The sequence below is a fragment of the Stegostoma tigrinum genome, chromosome 11, assembly GCF_030684315.1.
Source record: "Stegostoma tigrinum isolate sSteTig4 chromosome 11, sSteTig4.hap1, whole genome shotgun sequence".
In the NCBI taxonomy this organism is placed as follows: domain Eukaryota; kingdom Metazoa; phylum Chordata; class Chondrichthyes; order Orectolobiformes; family Stegostomatidae; genus Stegostoma; species Stegostoma tigrinum.
In genome coordinates this window covers 73,830,572-73,846,936 of record NC_081364.1, presented here as the reverse complement: position 1 = coordinate 73,846,936, position 16,365 = coordinate 73,830,572, and positions in this window count along the sequence as shown.

Sequence of the window (16,365 nt, the reverse complement as noted above, 5' to 3'; positions counted from 1 at the left end):
TCACGAGGTAAGTTTTTAAATGCAGAATATTGCCTTCCTGGCTGCCCCCTGTCTCGTGCTCTCACCACTCCCTCCAAAATCATAAATCTGGATTGTAAATTGTTGATGACCTTACACTGGTCCCTGAGGAATTCCATTGGATACAGCTTTCCAATATAAAAGTAAGTAGTTATTTCTGCTCTGTATTTAATTTTAGAACCCAGGGCTCCCTGTTCCTGAGTAGCAGCCGAGAAAGATTGCATGGCCTCCTGTGTTGTGTAGCCGGCTGTTGAGGTGTTTCTGAGCTCTGCAATACACCATTAGGGACATTTGTTGTCAGATAATGAGGATGAGGTCGTATTGTCATTGATACTGATTCTTGAGCAACTAAAAGATGAGAACAGAACATAGACTAACACTTGAGTAGAATGCTGCACTGTCAAAAATTGCAGCTGCAGCAATAAATCTGGTCTGCCCCCTCAATCGGGTTCTCAATTTTCCCCAGACATGTATTGAACAGGAGGGGAAATTTCTTGCTAGCCTGGTTTACTTTTGTCCCTTTAACAGTCCCACCAGTACAGATAATGTTAACGATTAATGATATTTTTGGCAGTGGGAGCTGTGTGGAAAAATTGCTGCAGTCCCTACACAATAAAATAAACAATTGTCATTGAGGGGTGACCTTATAGAGGCTTGTAACATTATGGTAAATCTGAGTAAAGAGTCAAGGTTTTTTCCCTAGGGTGGGGGGAATCCAAAACCAGAGGGCAAAGGGTAACATGAGAGGGGAAAGATTTAAATGCGACCTGCAGGGCAACTGGGTGATGTGTGGATGGAATGAGCCGCCAGAGGAAGTGGTGGAAGGTGGTACAATTACAACATTTGAAAGGCATCAAGTTGGACATATGAATAGGAACGTTTGAGAGAGGTATGAACCAAATTGCTGGCAAAGGGGCTAGATTTATTCAGGATATCTGGACAGCATGGATGAGTTGGATCAAAGGGTCTCTTTCCATTCTGTATATCTCTATGACTCTATGACTGAATATTTCTAGAAATAACAATGATTGCCTGCCTGCCACTAAATTTTATCTTGAACTTTCCCAATTCATTACAGCTAACCTGGCAATCTAGACTCATGGATTCCATGATGTTTGACAGTAACATTTAAAAATTCAATGTTTATGTCATGTAATATGCAGTATATTGTTGTCACTATTCCTCAAAAGCTCCTTCAGACCAAAGTTATTAATTAGCGTTTCTGACTGCACAACACTAAAGTCAAAATTACTTGGCCTCTGGTTTGTTTCACAACATTCTCTTCAACCTACCTCATATACACGTGTGGATTTTATTTTTTCATATCGTTAGCAGACACTTACTTCACGGAGTTTACATGCAACTTGAGATAATCCATTATTACTTCGGATTCCACAATACTTGTGTATCTAATCTTCAAAGCATAAGTTGTACAAAATTTGTCCTACAGTTTTGGTTCAGTTATAAAACATGTTAATGTTTGCTTCTTCTTGCTGTTTGTAAGCTCCACCCAAACTGATTCAGTGGAATCTGAGGGGGTGGCCTGTGGTGTTGTTAGTGATGGACTTGGACAAGACATTCAGTGGGGGCCACCTTGATGCTGAGATGATCTGATGAAACATCCAGAAATATAGGACGAGTATCTGTAACCATTCCATTACTGCCAGAAGAAGTGCCACTGTATTCTTTCTGCTCCTTCACACCCATTCTATATCTGTTATAGCAACTAACTCCGAACAAGGTTCACACTCTATCACTAAGCGAGGCTCAAGCTCTTACCACTCCCACTACTGAATGCAAAGCCTTTATTGCCTCACACTCTCTGTCACCTCAGCAACGTCCCTGCAAAAAATAAAACGCATGGAGTCAACACTGTGGACTGACTCACTCTGGACACCTCATCATTTCACCCAGCCTACACTATCTCTTACACCAGTGCCATTCTTTCACCCTCACTCACAACTGTCCCTTCCCTCATTCGAGGAGAAACAGCCTGTAGTAAGACAGTAAAAGCTAAGCCATATGGTACAGTGCCCGAAATCCATTCTCTTACCCATCCCACCCCCCACTCCCATTGTTGAGTGGACCCTGGCACAGGCTGGAGATGACCAGAATGATTTGTGTGGAGATTCTGAAAGATCGAAGCTCCACAAACTGAGATGTTTTGTTCAAATAACGGCAATTCTCACATTAAACCCACTGTCATTTCTGACATCAGTTGTCTCATCTCCAATATAGATATCTCATTGCACAGAGATGCAGATACAAAAATACACAGACTATTGGTAAACACCCCAATATACTAACACACACAATACATATACGGAGATAAACATACATACACACACACACACACACACACACACACACACACACACACACACACACACACACACACACACACAGATACAATCAAGTGCAAATAGACGTAAACACACACAGAACCACACAGGCTGATTCATAGACGGATAACCATAGACACAAGTACACAGACACATAAACACATGCGCAAAGAGATATATGCACAGGTACAGACAGAGGTACAGAGACACCAGTATCTTTAAGACAGAAATAGATGGTTTTTCAGTAATAAGGGGATCAAGGGTTACAAGGGAAGGCAGGAGAATAATGCTGAGAAATATGTTAGACATTATTGAACAGCATATAAGATCCGATTGGCCAAATGGCCTAATTCTGCTCCTTTTTTATGTTTCCATGGTGTTACGCTATCTGATATTCTCTTTCCAAGAGAGCAGTGAAGGCTGAGTTTGATGCATATTTGATTGGAAAGAGTCAGTGGTAATGTGAGTCAGGTTTTGAGAGCCAAATGGTTTCTGGTTAGTCTAATTATTGTGTCCTTGTGTCTCAAAAGAGTTGGTGGTTTGATGTTAGGTGAACACATCTTTAACGTAACAGACCTCCATTGAAATAAAGATGTCCCTTCCTCTTTATTGTTGTGCTATCTGTGGTACCCTCATCCACAGGAAGCAGGGAAGCCTCGGTTATTGGAGATATTCATGTCTGAACTCGGCTGATCATTGCTGGACTGGACAGTCAATGTTTATTGGGAAAAAAATAGGAAAGGGACCGTCAGACACATTCAGATGGTCAGACACAATCTGATCAGCCATGAGCAAACAACTGCTGCACCTAACTGATGCCTTGTTCTCTCAAATCACCCCTCACGGCTGTTACAGAGTACAGGACCACTCCAATCAGCCATCCAGGATCGTTACATACGATCCGTGTTCTCCATAGAGATCAGAAGCTGGTGGGAATCGTTAACTGATTTAGAACGAAGGTATTGTGGTTGTTGCTGGGATTGCAGATAACGTAGCACTCACTGCAGGGTCACACACCAGCTGCACATTAATGTGGTGAGATTTTATTCAAAGTCTTGACACCTCTCTCTCTCTCTCCCTCTCTCTCTATCTCTATCTCTCTCTCTATATATACTTGGAGAGTGGGGGTGGGATTGGAGAAACATCCTCAGAGGCAATTAAACTATCCAAAATCATGCATCTTGAGAAAATAAAAAAAGTGAGTCATGGAATTTATCACTTTATTGGTGTCTGTTTAGAACATATAGATAGACCACAACCCTCAAGTTTAAATGTAATCATCTTTCATTTTCTCACAGTGCTACAGATTAATCTTCACTCACTCCTCATGGTACCATCATACCAGTGATTAGCCTGGTGAAGCTCCATTCTCTCTGTGGCAAGGATATAATTCCTTATAAAAGAGAGAAAATCTGTCCAAAATTCCGAAAGTGCTGCCTCAGTAACACTCACAGGTTTTTCATAATATTTTGTTATCCTTACTTATCCATCTACAAAACAGACAACAACGGGAGGACACAGTACGACCTAACATACCGGCCACACTGCCCTACATCAAGAGCATATCAGAATTGACAACAAGACTCTGAAGAGCACAAGGAACCATGGTATCCCACAAACGCAAAGCCACTCTCCGACAAGGGTTAAAGACCCTATTCCCACAACATGCAGAACAAACATGGTTTACAAAATACCAGGCAATGAATGCATCAGACAGACAGGAAGGAAGCTAGCCATCAGACTTTTTGAACATCAGTCAGCAGCAAAACGGCACGATGAACTCTCCTTAATGTCTGTATATTCCGACAATGAAGGCTATCAATTTAATTTTGGCAAGGTAACCATAGGAGCTCAAGCCAAAAGTAGACGTGCATGGTTGGTCCTAGAGCCAAAACACCTGAACAAAAGCAAGTCTGCTTGGCGAGCAAGCCAACAACCTCATCCACAATCCAAGCTACAGATCTTTGTAAAAACCTCTCTGTTTATTTCCTGTGGTGGGTAAGGCCATTCCTTCTCTATGCATTGTAGCTGATATAGAATGTAAAAGCTCCTTGCGTATGTATGTCAGCATTAATAAAGCCAGCACCAGAGGTGCCTGTGGAGATGACCATCACTCTCAGGGAGAGACTCAGTGAGAGAGAATGCACTTGAAATAGGGAATTGCCACATGCCTGAATGGAAATGAGTTGTAGGAATATGGTAAACAGGCACCGGAAGGGAGTTATTTTCACTTTTGTTCTACTTTCATGTGATGTATGCAGCCCTGGTCATGCCAGCATGTTATACCTGTCCTGAACTGAGTGGCTGGTTCAGCTGTTCCACATAACAAGAAAGAATAAAACAGTTTGCTGTGGGTGTGGGTGTGCAGTCACATGGAAGTCACATACCCAGGGAAGGGTGATGCATTACATTCTCCAAAGGACATTTGCTTGGGTTTTTTTTTCAAACAACAAAGATCATGGTTTCACTTAAATGTCGCCAACTTCCTTTATGAAATACCAACAGGCTTTTATTCTGTGCCTCTAGATTATGAGTCAATGACTTGAGCACAAGGCACTGTCTTCCCGTCTGATAGATTCTGTGCCAAGAACAAGTTAAACATCTCAGGCGTCATTATTTTGCAACAGAAACATAGTTAGAAGGGACTTGAAGTTGTATCCGGATTTAATAAAGGCACAAATGATGGCTTTTTACAAAGTTGCACTGAGGCTGAGGAAGACACTGCGAAAACATGATGGCGGTAATGGGGAAGATCAGTGAGTGGCGAGGATATGAAGACGCAAATCTGTGCAGGGAGCAAAAAAGGGTCATGGAATTTGAGAACAATCTAGTCCCTCCTCACATATTGATGAGTAACCTTTAAACAGTAACCAGCTGGCTATAATTTGTAAAGAGTGGAACTTTTGATTGGAACGGAAAATGTTGAATTCCACCTTTCCAAAATTTATACATCATGAGCCGCAAGTCAGTTCAAACTGGTTTAAGAGACAAAGCGACTTACCGGGAACACCAACTATAGCAAGGATGGGGTAGTAACCAGCCTGAGTAACCTTCAGTACATCATAAATCCGCAATGCTAATGATATCCAAGGCTGAGAAAGCCAGTAAAGACTATCGGGTAAACTCCTGTCCATTGTTGGAATATTCCAGCCTATTGTTCTCAGGCTCCAGTCTCCACTCTGCCTCTCCCTGGAGCTGCTGATCCCTGTGGGTGCTGTAGGCGATGTTCCTGTGCATGCAGTGGGATAACACATTGAAAGGAGTCCCTTATTCATAGAACAGGCAAACCCTCCAGTGACACGTTTAGGATCCACAGAGACTGACAATAATCGCAAACACTGAACAAACAGCTTCAATTAACCCTTTTCTTGATTTATTCAAATTCAAAATAACATTTAACTTTTAGACATTTTGGATGGGCCGTGTGAGCATAACTGAGAGGAGGAATGTTAGAGATAGTCAACCAATTGTGCTCAATCATTCAACCTGCTTTGGATATGGGATTAATGCCAAAGGATTGTTGGAACATAAACATGCTTATCTGTTCATAAATGGTTACATCCATCCTGTAAAGACTGATCAGTCATGACACTATCAGTAAAAATTTTATTGTCCATAATGTAGGGCCGAATGGCCTACTCCGGCACCTATTGTCTATTGTCTATTAGGATACTGATTGTGGATGATCAGCCATGATCATAATGAATGGTGGTGCTGGCTCGAAGGGCCGAATGGCCTACTCCTGCACCTATTGAATATTGTCTAATCTGAGGGGAAAATGTGCGTAAAATAACAGACAAATGGTGTGGATATGTTAACAGAGAACTGTACCTGACAAACACAATTCAGGTTGTTATTCCAGAATCAGAGAGTGAAGTTGAGAGTTGTGCCATTGATGTCATCGATGTCAAGGGACTGCATGTGAATTCTAATAAATGATACTTACTCAAAGTGTGATTTTATTTTCTATTTATTTGTGGGATGTGAGCCTTGCTGGCTGGCCAGCATTTCTTGCCCATCCCTAGTTGCCCTTGAGAAGGTGGTGGGGAGCTGCCTTCTTGAATCGTTGCATTCCTCCTGCTGTGGGTTGACCAAAATGATTGCGAATTTGGAGAATATACAGAATACAGAGAATCGGAGGACACAGCTGTTGAGATTCGAAGAAAGGACAATGATATTTGTTCTGTCCCGGTCTATCTCCCCTCATTCTGGCTTCTGATTTATTTAACTTCCACCTCTTCTAGCACCCCTTTCATTCTCATTCTGTCTGTTGCTCCCCTTTCTCTTCTCACTCAGTTTATCGCCCTTCACTTTCTTTCTCTCTGTTTATCTCTCTTTCAGTCCACCTTCATACACACTCTCTGTCTCCAAATTGTGCAGTTGAACAGCTCATGGACCGCAATGGGCTGAATGGCCTCTAACTGTGCTGTAATAATTCTGAGGTTCTCTGAACTACAATAAAAACTTTAGATGGCTGGAGAGAAAAGTTGGTCGAATGGTGGACACGGTGTACAATCAGCCGTTATCTCTTCCTGTTCTTCTCTTCTGCAGCTGCCTCAAGATGCCTGTTCAAATAGATTAAATGTAATTTAAGTCGGGTGGAGGATATTCACCGGAGAACATTTCAATCAGGACTTAATGAAGAATGGGATTACAGTATAATATAAATAATAAAACAAGAACAGAGCAGCACAAGAAATGAGAACAGAATAGAACTTATCATTGCAAGTTATTACAAGTTCAACACCTTGATGTGACAAATTGCCTGATTTGAACACAAACAGAAAAAAAAAGTGTTTCTTATTCTGAACACTATGCAAGTAAAGATTCAATTTCTTCAGTTTGGACTTTCCTATAATTAGACAGGTTTCAAATATTGCATAATTTATTCTTGCTGAAGTCTGTGATAAATGTCACCGATGGTGTTGAATTCAATGGCACTGGCACCACAGGATTGATCCTTTGAAAAAAAAGACTGGAAATGACAATCTTCGTACAGACAATGTGCTGCTGGCAAATGGGACTCACTGATGGCAGCGTGCATTCAACACATTATTGGACTGCTGGCCGACACTGAATCTTCCCACCATCTGTATCATAGGGCTTAGCATTGACCAGAATGTGAGATCGAATTGAAATGAATATACAAGTGTACAAGAGCAGGTCAGAAGCTGACAATTCGACAGTGAATAATAGATGGAATGCTCATTAAGACATGAGAGAAAGCAATATATTTCGGACAACCAGCCCATCGAATCACCTCCAACATTCAATCATTGCTGATATGTTTGTAATCCCGATTATCCTGCTTGCTCCCTTAACACGTGTTCTGCTTTTAATCAAGAACCAAATTATCTCTGCCTTAAATAATGTGGCCTGCACAACCTTCTGGGGCAAATGTTCCATAGATTCACCAACGTCTAGCTGAGGAATTTCCTCCCAATCTCAGCTCTAAAGTGTCATCCCTTCAATCTGAGGCTGTGTCCTGGAACCATGGTCTATCTGACTAGTGGAAATATGTTCTGCATGTTCACTGTATCCCAACCTCTTGGTATTCTGCCAGTTTCAATCAGACCCCTCCCCTTATCTATCTAAATTCCACTGGGTACAAACACAGAGTCCTCAACTGTTCCTCATATGACATGCTGTAACTCCCAGGATCATTCTGGACCTCATCCAATATCAGCACATCCTTCCATAGATACAGTGCCCAAACAGCTCACAATATTCCAGATGCAGATGACCAGAGCCTTTATAAAGCCTCAGCAGTACGTCTCTGCTCTTGCATTCTAGCCTTGTTGAAATGAATGCAAACATTGCATTTACTTTTCCCACCACAAACTGAACCTGCAGATGAAACATATGAGAGGACGAGGACTCCAAAATACCTTTGATTTCACAAAATCTTTCAGAATGGAGTGTATGCATATAATTCTGCGTACCAAAATGCATAAATCTCACATATTCCCACGTGGTGTTCCATCTGCCATTTGTGTGCCCACTGTCCGAGCCTGTCTAAGTCTTTCTGCAGCCTCCCCACTTCCTCAACATCACCTGTCCGCCCAACTATCATTGTATCATCTGCAAACGTATCAGAAATGCCGTCAGGTCTTTCTTTCAAGTTGTTCATGTATACGGCAGCTCATAACTCCCTAAGGACTGTCCACCATCCACAAGGTACAACACTCAGGGTGCTTGGTGCCATTCAGGTTAAAGCAGTGGCTTGCTTGGAATCACATCTGCAAAATATTCACTTTCTGCATCAGCGGCACTCAGTAGGAGCACATGCTGCCCCCATTTTGTTGTGAATTTACCCCATTAAGGTGATGCAGAAATTGATGGACCGTGGCGCTGGTCTATTGATGTCTCTCTGTCTCAACACAAACTGTGTGGTGCTCACACCAACCAGTATTGCCATGTGTTGATGATGACTGAGAGATGTCTCTTATGAATGACTATGTGACTGTCACTAATTGGGGGCTGATGCCTGCCCCAACAGCCCTGGATGTGCCTGTGTCCACTGTCACACTGCAGATGTCAGATCTGTCTTCTGAGAGTCAATCCAAGGAAAGCACGGAGTTCTTACTATGTCCCCAGCCGAGCACTCAGATCGTGCAGACTAACAGATGCAAGGTATTCACCAACATATTCAATGTCTCCCTCCTACAAGACAAAGTCTCCACCTGCTTCAAAAAGACCATCACATATCCCCTCTCTATTAGGGAGGGAGGGAGACTGGAGAAACTGACTCCTCACCATTAACTCATTGCCCAACCTCTCAGAAACTAAAACCTGGGGGCAGTCAGAAAGTATTTGCCCTTTAATTCCAGTTGAAACCTTTCATATTCTCTGGGTTTGAAATCAGGGGACAGTGGCGACAATTGGGAAGATTTTGGAAGTCAGTCAGCAATGGGATCTCATTTGTCTCTGTTTATTTTTCTTTCAAATCATCTTAACTTTGATTCAATCGATTTCTATCTCTCTCCTTCACTCTTCATGGGGGCTTTCTGAGAGACGGAAGTTTGGACACAGGGAGAGGAAGACACACAGTGTCTGAGAGTAGGGAGCTCATAACTCTTCTGTCCTACCTTCGAACAGAAACACTGCTGCAGTTATGAGGCGATATGAGGCACGTTCATATGCTCTCTTCTCTGGGTTTGATATCAGGGGCAATGCTGGTTGGGTTGAAAAGGTGTATGAGAGGTGGGGGTGAGATGGGAAGTGCAGGAGATATTGTTTGGTTTTCAAAGTAATTCTCTTTATTTGTTCACTGTGAGGGTTAAGTAAATAAATTATTACTTGCTACATATAAAGTTGATATCAGGCATTTGATTTCATTTAATCTCTGTTTTTAAAACATCATACATGGGAGGCGAGCTTTTTGGTGTGACTCACGTTTAGTCATTAGAGGGGAATCCCTACTCCCTCCATAATGGTCTGGAGCTTCTGTTTTGGTTTAAATAACGAAGGGATGCCTTTATTCCCTCTCTAACAGATTGGGGGCTCAAGTCTGGAATATGGCCAGTTCATGCACAGGATTTGAATTGATATGGACGCATTTGGACAGAATTAAACAGAGTGGGAGATTTGTGTGCAAGATCATGAAATAGAACTTAGGTGAGAAAAATCTGTTTAATTTTGTTTACTTGTTGGGGGTAAAATTAAATGTGAGGGAAATGTCTCTGAACATTTCTAAAGAGAATCTGGGGTTTGGAGATGCTTCCCAAATTTGCCCAAAAAGTTTAGAAAGACAGAGGAAGTAAATATATTTTCGAATTAGCATGTAGGCGAAAATTGGATTCAAGGGAATCGGGTCAGAGAAAGGCTGAAATTGTAATGGAGTTGGTCAAGCACTTAGGTAATCAGAGAAACAGGCAATTTCAGATGAAAAATGAGAAGAAAATGCAAATAAGACAACTGGAGTTAGAGAATGAGAGGGAAGAGAGAGAGTTTGAATTATGGTTGAAGGCAGGAGAGAAAGAAAGGGAAAGAAGAGCCATGTTGGGATATAAAGAAAGGCAAAGGCAGCTCGAGTTGGATAAGATGAAGTTGGAACTTAAAACAAAATAATTTCAAATGGCAGAAGGAGAAGTACAAGCTGGAAGTGAGGATGAGCAAACTCATCAAACCAACAGCCTAATAAGGATATATACAAATATATCCAAACATTGTAGAAATTCGATGAAAAGAATACAGAAGCTTTTTTTTACCATTTCCTTTCAGAAACTGGCCAGGAAGTCTGTGGGTAATGTTACTTTCGACCACATTGGTAGGCAGGGTGAGTGAGGTGTTTGCAGCTCTGTCAGATGTGGTGTCAAGAGCTTATGGAGATGTCAAACAGGTTATTGTGAGTGCCTACAAATTGGGACCAGAAGCACATTGACAACAGTTGAGAAAGACAAGGAAGGAACCAGGTCAGTTCTATGTCGAAACTGAAAGAATTAAACAGGATAACTTTGATTGATGGATGAGAGTATTAAAGACAGAAAAGACTTATGAGGTTGATCGAGAGATTATTCTGTTGGAGAAGTTTAAAAACTCATTTCCAGAAATGATAAGAACTCATGTTGAGGAACTGAAAGTTCAAACACCGAGAAGAGCTGCTGAGGTGGCGGATGAATACATATTCGTGCATGAATCGAAATCTAGCTTCCGACAGCAATTTCATTCCATGAGGGATGTGAATCGAGGAAAAAAACAGGCGATTCTTCAATGAAAAAAAAAACGTGGATCACACAGTGACCGGTTTACCATTGGTGAAAAAATAAACCCATGCGGGTGTAAAGGAGGCAAGAGGCACTAGGTGTTTACACTGTAATGGAGAGGGAGACATAAACATACAGTGCCAGTGGTTTTAAAAAGGCACCGGCAAAAGGTGTTTTCACTGTCATATGGTGGGACACACATAGCCACAGTGCTGGTAGCTGAAGAAAGGCACTGGTGAAAAAGGATGCGGTAAATGATGCTAAGCCAGTGCGAGTAGTGGAGACAGCGAAGGAATTCCCAAAAGATTCCCAACAAGCTGCAAGAGAGTGCACAGCCGAGTCACAGACTGGATAGGAAGACGGTACCTGACCTCTATAAAGGTTTCACCTCTGTGGATAAGGTTTACTCAGGAAGAAAAGGAGGAGGGGGTAAAGAAGTAAAAACATTGAGGGATATGGGATCTTATCAGTCTCTAACAGTAAGAGATGAAAGTATTTGCACTCCTTCTGAAATGTTACCTGTGACAGTGGTAATCTGTGGAATAGTTGGAGAGAGATGTATCATTCCACTGTGTAAGATCAGGTTGGAAAGTCCTATCAAGACTGGGGAAGTGGCAGTGGGAGCCATTGAAAGAGCATCAATTCCAGGAATACAGGTGGTTATTGGAAACAGCCGAGCAGGATCAAAGGCAGGAGGCAAACCCTTGTAGTGGAGAAGCCAAAGGTATACCGGGGCCTGAGGAGGTAAGAGAGAAATAGCCTAGAATTTTTCTGGAATGCATGGTAACAAGATCTCACAGCCATAAGTTACAGCAAGAAGGGGAAAAAAAAGTAAAAACAAAAAAGGAAGTCAAAGTTCCAGTTAGCTGCCGTGTTTGATGAAATGGTAAAGGAAACATCTGAACAGGGAGCGGGTCAGGCAGAGGTGCTTAGTTCTGATGATTCCTGGAGTTACATCAAAAAGATGAAACAAGAAAATATTTATATCATGAGACTAACTCGGAAAAGGAATCAAAACATATTCCAAATGGTTATTATCTTAATGTTAGAATCTGAAGGCAAAAATGGAGTCCGCAACAGGTTTGTGCAGAAGAGAAATTGGCGGAAATGCACCAAATGTTGTTGCTGGGAGCATAAAGACAGGAAGTAATGTGGCTAGCACATGAAATACTGACAGGAAGTCATTTGGGAGTGAGGGAGAGTGAGGTTAAAATACGAAAGCAATTCTGTTGTCTGAATTAAATAAAGATGTGGTTGAATTTTGTCATTCCTGTCATACATGTCAAATGGTAGGAAAGCCACAGGCAGGAATAAAATCAGTGCCTTTGGAATGGACACTGAGGAAAAGGTATTAGTCACTGACACTCAGAACGAGGTGCATCAAAATACAAATTACCTGCTTCTGATGTGCCATAACTTAGTCTAAAAGGTAAGGAACTCCTTCAGAAATGGGATAGGACAGTAAGCTATCTGCCTGAGGAACAGGTCACTGAATCGAAAGCCGCGTTGCAGCAATATGAGAACATATACAGGAATAGAATGGGGAAGAGTAATTCTATCCTACATGAAGATGCTGTGGGTAATGCTGTTCGGAAAAAGAAACTCCTACAGGCTCAGTCTTCTCGAAGCCACACAGATGCAGAAAGAATTGGAAGCGATGCTGCAAAAATTTCTTCGCCTCCGCCGCATCTGCTCCCACGATGAGGCATTCCACTCCCACACATTCCAGATGTCCAAGTTCTTCAAGGACCGCAACTTTCCCCCCACAGTGGTCAGGAACGCCCTTGACCGCGTCTCCCGCATTTACCGCAACACATCCCTCACACCCTGCCCCCGCCACAACCGCCCAAAGAGGATCCCCCTCATTCTCACACACCACCCCACCAACCTCCGGATACAACGCATCATCCTCCGACACTTCCGCCATCTGCAATCCGACCCCACCACACAAGACATTTTTCCATCCCCACCCTTGTCTGCTTTTCGGAGAGACCACTCTCTCCGTGACTCCTTTTTTCGCTCCACACTGCCCTCCAACCCCACCACACCCGGCACCTTCCCCTGCAACCGCAGGAAATGCTACACTTGCCCCCACACCTCCTCCCTCACCCCCATCCCAGGCCCCAAGGTGACTTTCCATATTAAGCAGAGGTTCACCTGCACATCTGCCAATGTGCTATACTGTATCCATTGTACCCGGTGTGGCTTCCTCTACATTGGGGAAACCAAGCGGAGGCTTCGGGATCGCTTTGCAGAACACCTCCGCTTGGTTCGCAAAAAACACTTGCACCTCCCAGTCACGAACAATTTCTACTCCCCCTCCCATTCTTTAGATGACATGTCCATCATGGGCCTCCTGCAGTGTCACAATGATGCCACCCAAAGGTTGCAGGAACAGCAACTCATATTCCGCTTGGGAACCCTGCAGCCCAATGGTATCAATGTGGACTTGACCAGCTTCAAAATCTCCCCTTCCCCCACCGCATCCCAAAACCAGCCCAGTTCGTCCCCTCCCCCAACTGCATCACACAACCAGCCCAGCTCTTCCCCTCCACTCACTACATCCCGAAACCAGCCCAGCCTGTCTCTGCCTCCCTAACCTGTTCTTCCTCTCACCTGTCCCCTCCGCCCACTCCAAGCCGCACCTCCATTTCCTACCTACTAACCTCATCCCACCTCCTTGACCTGTCCGTCTTCCCTGGACTGACCTATCCCCTCCCTACCTCCCCACCTCTCCTCTCCTCTCCACCTATCTTCTTTACTCTCCATCTTCGGTCCGCCTCCCCCTCTCTCCCTATTTATTCCAGAACCCTCACCCCATCCCCCTCTCTGATGAAGGATCTCGGCCCGAAACGTCAGCTTTTGTGCTCCTGAGATGCTGCTTGGTCTGCTGTGTTCATCCAACTTCACACTTTATTACCTTTATTTCACCCATCTAGCTTAGATTGCCATAATTTATACTTCAAAACCAGTGTCTGGTTACAGCAAAGAAAGAAAATAATTCGACCCTTCCCCTGTCCGTATTACTCCCCAATTGTTTCCCCGTTACTCTGCAGTTTATTCTGTCTGACTGGAGCATTGCTCACGTCAGCTGTTTTCCGTCCTTCCGAATGATCTTCCTGAAGTACCTGAAAGGACAAAGAGGAGTGTGCTGTTTCAAATGTATTTCGGGCTGGGTGAGGAAATGACATGGTGGTGTTAATACTATTTAATGAGAAATAATTTCAAATGATTTTAAAGAGCTCCTTCGGATGTTGGTTGCAGAACGTGATGAAAATTCTCTCACTCCCCAGTAAGAATGCAACTCAAGAGCACTGGGCAAACCACTAAACTGCAAAGTCATGCATTAGAAACTGCAATGCAATAGGTTACAGAATAGCTGTGCATCATACACGAAGACATTGTGACAAATCCGATACAGAGCCGAGGCTATCATGTGCAGAAGAATGGGAGATTGTAATGCCAAATCAAACAGTGTCCAGGATGAACAGAGCTCGACTCTGGTAGTCTAGTGATGAGGATTCAGTGCCTTCGCTGGCATGGCCTTTTAATGTTTAACATTTACAGCAATAAATACAAAATACTGATGCATCTTTAGAAGCAGAATTATGCCATGGACCAGTCAGAATCACTTCACTGCATATTACAGGCCCATATCAGCAAAGCCAGATGCAACTGTCTGACGTGCAAATAGATTAAAACAATCCATTGTGGGGACGTCAGGAAAGTTGAAGGGCCATGATGGTTTGTGAGAGCTAACCGTAGGCCTCATGCCGCCAGGCCCAATGTAGGTTCTGAGGGCAGGAAAGCTGATGCTTCAGGTCCCAGAATGGAAACGTCAGCTTTCCTGCTCCTCTGATGCTGTTTGGCCTGTTGTATTCATCCAGCTCTACACCTTGTTATCTCAGATTCCCAGCATCGACAGTTCCTACTATCTTGGGATTCTGAAGGCTGGTTTTCACTCTTTACCCTGATATATCATCACTCTGGATCAATCACCCTCAATGACTCGCTTTTGTGTGCTGTCCTTTGCACGTCTCACCTTGGTTCAGAGCCCAGAGGGCATCCATGCACGTTAACTTGGCAAATTTCACTCAGGTCAGCCTAACAGTCTTGTATTAAGATCCTGAACTTTAGAAGTAGAAAGGAACCATCCAAACAACTCAGCCTGCTCCACCATTTACTGATATTGTGTCTGATATGATAATCCTGAACTGCACTTTCTTCCCTTTCCCCATAACCCTTGATACCTTCACTGAATAAAAATCTGTCGCTCTCACCATTGAATACACTTAATGACCAAGATGTGACAACCCTCTGCTGTGAGGAATTCCATGGATTCACCACCATCTGAGAGTATAAATGTTTCGTCATCTTAAATGTGCAAGACCTCATTCTGATATTAGGCACTCTGGTGCAAGATTGCCCAGAAGGAAAACCATTTTTTGTGTCCAACAGACTAAATCTCAAAGAAACCGGTAAGCTTTAATAAGCACCACGTGTTGTTTTTGTAATACTGTGTCTGAGCACGCGGAGTCATTGGATTTCATGACTTCCTCCTCTTTGGTTTCATCCCAGATGTAAAACTTTCACTGATACTGACAGAGCCATCTCCTTTTTGTCTTTTAATGTCAGGAATTTGTGTTCATTTTAAGAGTTTTGGCAGGAGCAATAAAATCTTCATTCCTATTTCAGAATCAAACCGAGAACACAGCAGTTGCAATGATGAATCCCAAAAAGGAAGGTGCGCACAATATTTGCAACTTTTTGTCTTGACACTGCTTTTGGCCTTTCGTTTCATTTGCAAAATGTTTGAGATTTGGGAAGTCAGCCAGTGATAGGATCTCAATTGTTTCTCTGCTGTATTGCGGTCGGGTGTGGAAGCCTCAGAGTGTGGAAGGCAGTGTGTGGTGGGATCTTGCTGTGCTGCTGGGTGACTGTGTCGGATTCCAGAAACATTCAGCCCTTGGATCCTGCTCCACCATTCATCGTGATCCTGGCTGATCATCCAACTCAAGAACTTTATCCTGCTTTCTCCCCATCACCTTTAACCCTATTCACCCCACGTGCTGTATCTGGTCGCCTCTTAATCACATTCAATGTTTTGCCACCAACTCCTTCCTGTGGTAATGAATCCCACATCCTCAACACTATTTGGGTGAAGAAATGTCTCCTCATCTCCGTCCTAAATGGCCTACCCCGAACCCTCAGACTGTGACCCCTGGCTCTGGACACACTCACCATCGGAATCATCTTCCCTGCATCTACCCTGTCCAGTCTTATCAGAATTTTGTAAGTGT